The sequence below is a fragment of the Syzygium oleosum genome, unplaced genomic scaffold (genome assembly GCF_021117445.2).
Source record: "Syzygium oleosum isolate NSW1041296 unplaced genomic scaffold, Sole_v2.1 Sole_v2.47, whole genome shotgun sequence".
NCBI classification, from domain to species: Eukaryota; Viridiplantae; Streptophyta; class Magnoliopsida; order Myrtales; family Myrtaceae; genus Syzygium; species Syzygium oleosum.
Window position 1 is genome coordinate 331,150 of NW_026607531.1, and position 5,399 is coordinate 336,548.

Here is a 5,399-nt window from a genome sequence, read left to right on the forward strand (position 1 = left end):
CCCAGGCCGAAACACCACCATGAAAAACAGAACAATATAGAGATACAAAAATTTCTCCTCCATAGTATAGGAAGTTAGCAAGTGGGGTCAAAAAAAATTTTTTGAACTCAAGTCGGTCTTCAAGAAAGGGAAAATGAAGGTTGTAGCAGAATGCTTTAACTTCTCCTCATGGCACTTGGCAGTATCAACTACTTAAGGGCAACAAGCAATTAGATCAAGATGTAAAGAACCCGTACTCCTTGACCGTCGCCACCCCACACGGATTGTGCATCGACCCTCACCACTCGCACCATCAGTGGCGGCAGATTCAGAGTGATGTGGAGGTCCTGAGCTTCGATCACCATCACATGTAGGTACTACAGCTTTGGAGAATGGCAGACCATACAGCGCATGTGAGCCACGTACAACGCCTTCGAGCTCCACGCCTTGGATGCCAATCCAAACGAAGAGCTGGATGTCGCCGGAGATGCAACTATTCTTTGCTGCATCGCTGCCCTCAAGGTGGTACCATAGTGGATCGTGGACTGGCACGTCGGAGAGGCCGAAGCAGACGCCGCAGAGGAAGGTCTTCAACGGCATGTCTCAGACGAAGATCTCCAGAGTGGAGCCTTGCCGACTTAGGCTTGTTGTGGCCTCACAATTCCGATGATATTACCATTTGCATCCTCGTCAACTTTACCCAAGGATACCACGTTTTACAAAAAGTGTAAAAGGAGAATTGCCTGCAAAAAACATAGAAGGAAGAGGATGAAGGAAATTGGGACCCACAAGAAAAGAAAAGAAAAGAAAAAATCCAAAGCATAGTAGCTCTCGAATCTGCTCGAACTTTAATCCCGCCACCAAAACTTTCAACCATGCAGCAAAACCACTAAAACCTTCACAAACACAATCTCCAACCATTAGGGACCCATAACAACCTAAGGTCAACAACCCCCTTTTTTAGATAAAATAAATAATTACTCAGATAGACAAGCCACTGATTCCATTGTACACTCTCATACACCTTCTTGCGAGTCGTGAAGCTTCGGACAAGAGAAAATCACATGTCATCAGTTTAGCTAGTACAAGTCCTATGTAGCATCAACTCTCCCAAGACATCAGATATACATGAGTTTAGAAACAAATATAGCAATCATCTATAGCGTAGCATGATCAATGAACCATTTTTTATGACTCCTTAGCATAAATAGGAAAGTTGGTATAAACCAACAAATTATTCAATCCGATTCTTTTGAAAACACAAACAGGGAGGATGTGAGATAGATCCCATCCTTGTCAAAAAGGCGAAAAAATGCAACTTCCACAACACAAGGACATACATACCTGTATACATCCCATGTACGCTCCATATCTTCAGCATCAAGCTCTTCATACAATGCATACTTAATCCTGAAACACCAATAGAAACAGCATGAGGCATATTTCATCTCGAGAGTAAATATGAGCATATACATTTCACAAATATATACCTACCACAAATAGATAAAACGTTGCCAGTACCGCTTCTCCTCAGCAGGCGGCACATTGGCAATTGCACGCTCATAAACCTCCCTAACCCTCTCTTTATTGCCCACACTTTCTTCCAAGCGAACGTAATCGAACCATGAATCATAATTCAACGGATTCTTTCTGACCTCGTCCTCATACTGAAATCTCCTCTTACCCACAATAGCATCCTCAATCCCTTCCCTATCTCCATACTGCTTTTCAAAAGCTACAAACTTTCTATACAAATCCTCTGCCCTTCCTTTCGGAATATGATCTAGCGCAAACTTACATATGCACCTCGACCTCTCGCTCTCCTTACAGCGCTCCTCAAATTCTGCGAATGCCACAAACAACATCTCCGCTTCGTCATCATCAGCGAATTTCTCCACCGCTCTCTCATACACATGCCCAGCTCTGGCAACCTCGCCATTCTTCATTTCGAATTTCGCATACTTAATCCAAGCACTGACCTTAGGATGGCACCGCAAAGAATCTCTCGTAAATTCCCCTCGCGCGCTCAACCTCATCGTACCTGAGCTCGAACTTAATATAAGACAACCCACCTTGCTGGTCGGGCATCCAATTCATCCACCTCTCGAAAATCTGCCTTGCGCCCGCTACATTGCCCAGCTTCTCCTCCATGTGTATATATTTATACCACAGCTGATCTACCCTCGGCAAGCGGGATATTCCGGGCGTGATTTATGAACTTGTTCTTCATCTCCATGTCCACGTACTTCAACCACAGCGTGTGGTTGCGGTAATCGACCTCGAGAGCGCGCTCCCAGGCCGAGCGCGCCCGGTTGAAGTCCTTCTGACTGAGACTCCTCCCACTGGGCGGGCGTACTTGACCCCCACACGCTGACGTTCCATCGGACGTGGCGGATGAGGTCCTCGAACTCCTTGCGCTTCCGGAGGCGGTAATCGCCGAGCTCGGTGTGATCAGTGATCTTCTGCTTCGGGGTCCGAAGGTCTTGTTCTTGACCCGGGTGGGACGCGAGAAGAAAACAGGGGAGGAAAAACCCACCGATTTGGTGCCTATGGAGGTCGGAGCTGATAACACATATCAATTATCATCATATTCATACACTTAATCAAATAATAGATCGGATAACACAAGCGCTTAGCGCGTAATTAAGTAAATTATGCATATAAAAATAACAATTTTCTATGACATAGGTGGAGTAGGAAATATTATTTTAGCCAAAAGCAAAAAAAAGGGCGAGCAAGAAATAAAAGAATTCAAGGTAATTTCTTAAGTTCACAAGTGAGAAAGACAAAGAAATTCGGTGGCCCCCTATTTAGGGCCTAATTCCCTAAAAAATTCTCAACTTTAGGTTAAGTCCCAAATCTGCCCCGAACTTTTTTTTGTCTCAGAAAAAGCCCCAAACTTTAGGTCAAATCCCAAATCTGCCCCGAACTTTTTTTTGTCTCGAAAAAAACCCCAAACTTTAGGTTCAGTCCCAAATTTGCCCCAAATTTTGTTTTATGTAAAAAAAATCACCAAAATTCAATTTATTTTCAAAAATATACCTCGATGATCCAGTTCCAACTTGACGTGGCATTTCCACGTCGATAATAAATGATTTTATTTGGTTTTATTTTGGAGAATTTCAATAATTTTTATTTGGTTTGATTTGTTGTCGAAGTGAAAATGCAACGTCGATATGTTCCTATCGCCCCATTACTTTGCTGATGTTGATTTGTTATGACGTGAAAGTGTCACGTCAAGTTGGGACAGGATCACGGGGGTATATTTTTGAAAATAAATTGAAATTTGCTGATTTTTTTTACATAAAACAAAATTCGGGGTAGATTTGGGACTGAATTTAAAGTTTGGGGTTTTTTCTGAGACAAAAAAAAAGTTCGGGACAGATTTGGGACTGGACCTAAAGTTTGGGGTTTTTTTCGAGACAAAAAAAAGTTTGAGGCAGATTTGGGACCGGACCTAAAGTTTAGGGTTTTTTTTTAGACAAAAAAAAGTTCGGGGGCAGATTTGGGACTTGACCTAAAGTTTGGGGTTTTTTAGGGAATTCACCCTATTTAGAAAGTGGAGTTATTAGCAATTGTATTTTAGGGAGAGATTGTAAATAAATGTTCCATAGACATCGCAAGGTAAAAATTATCAACATTCCTTTAAATTAAAATCTTGATCATACAATACTCAACTCTTGGAGGATTCTCGTATAACAAAAACAAAAAAGGGAAAAAACCACCAAAAACCCCAAACTTTGCCATCTGTGACACATTTACCCCGAACTTTTTTTTGTGACACCAAAAACCCCGAACTTTGCTTTTTTGTGACACATTTACCCCAATGTATTTAGTCCATGGGCATTTTCGTCTTTTCTGCTTTTTCTTTTTTTTTTTTTTTTTTTTTTTCCTTTCCGGCGAGGGGGGGCCTCGCCGGCGTCGGCCTCGGGGGGCCCTCGCCGGCGCCGAGCGAGGGCGGCCCTCGCCGGCGTCGAGCGAGGGCGGCCCTCGCCGCGTCGGGCGAGGTTCGCCCTCGCACGGGCGAGGGCGTCCTCGCCCGGCTCGGGCGAGGTCGACCCTCGCCGCGTCGGGCGAGGGTCGACCTCGCTGAGTCGGGCGAGGGCCGCCCTCGCTCGCCCGGGCGAGGGCGAACCTCGCCCGACGCCGGCGAGGGACGCCCTCGCTCGCCCGGGCGAGGCGAACCTCGCCGGCAGCCGGCGAGGGCCCCTCGCCCAATGCGGCGAGGTCGACCCTCGCCGGCGTCGGGCGAGGGTCGACCTCGCTCGAGTCGGGCGAGGGACGCCCTCGCTCGCCCGGGCGAGGGACGCCTCGCTCGCCCGGGCGAGGGCGACCCTCGGCCGCGTCGAGCGAGTCCGCCTCGCACTGGGCGAGCGAGGGCGGCCACTCGCCCCGATCCGCGAGGTCGACCCTCGCCGACGTCCGAGCGAGGCGGCCCTCGCCCGTGATCCGGCGCGGGAGGCCCTCGCCGGCTCGAGCGAGGTCGACCCTCGCCCGACTCCGGCGAGGGTCGACCTCGCCCGAGTCGGGCGAGGGCCGCCCTCGCCGCCCGGGCGAGGGCGAACCCGTCGCCGACGCAGCGGCGAGGGCCGCCCTCGCCGGATCCGGCGAGGACCGCCCTCGCTCGACGCCGGCGAGGGCCCCCTCGCCGGATCCGGCGAGGCCCCCTCACGGAAAGGAAAAAAAAAAGAAAAAAAAAAAAAGAAAAAGCAGAAAAGACGAAAATGCCCATGGACTAAATACATTGGGGTAAATGTGTCACAAAAAGTAAAGTTCGGGGTTTTTGGTGTCACAAAAAAAAGTTCGGGGTAAATGTGTCACAGATGGCAAAGTTTGGGGTTTTTGGTGGTTTTTTCCCAACAAAAAATCTATAAACTTATCTAATTTAAACACGCACAAAAATAAAAAGAATAACAGTTAAGGAAGGTGGTTCAAAACTATGACATTAGTTGATCCACTTCTTTTATCGATTTTATGATTAATGAGATCCCAGTGAGGGTTATTTTGGATTATTCAAATCTCAAAGCGCGTGTAAAATTTTTTAAAGGATGGAAACAGCATAAGCCCTTTCTTTTTCATGAAATCTGTGAATTGGATACGTTCTCGCAGTCAATCGATTTCTTAAGTCGAGAATAATAGAATTTGTAAAAGGACTCGGCAGAAATTAGTTCAAAGATAACCCTCGGATCAAGGAAAAAATTACATGGGGTTGCAAAACTAATCACGACATTATCCAAATAGCCGACAAATTAGAGTTTTTTTTTTTCGGCCAAACTATACGAAGGAAAGTAATTACAGTTATTTTCGTTAGTGTCGACACCTTCTAACTATATTAACTGGAATGATCACGTGCCCCTCGCACGTGCTCTCCTAGCGTTCAATTAATTTTCGGTTTCTCAGATGTAATTTTGTGTCCTCAT

At 46.6% G+C, this 5,399-nt stretch overlaps 1 pseudogene; it reads right to left on the reverse strand.

The window, feature by feature from the left end:
• Positions 1 to 238: 238 nt before the first annotated feature.
• Positions 239 to 3,053, reverse strand: LOC115688010 (uncharacterized; annotated as a pseudogene).
• Between the last annotated feature and the right edge of the window lie 2,346 nt (positions 3,054 to 5,399).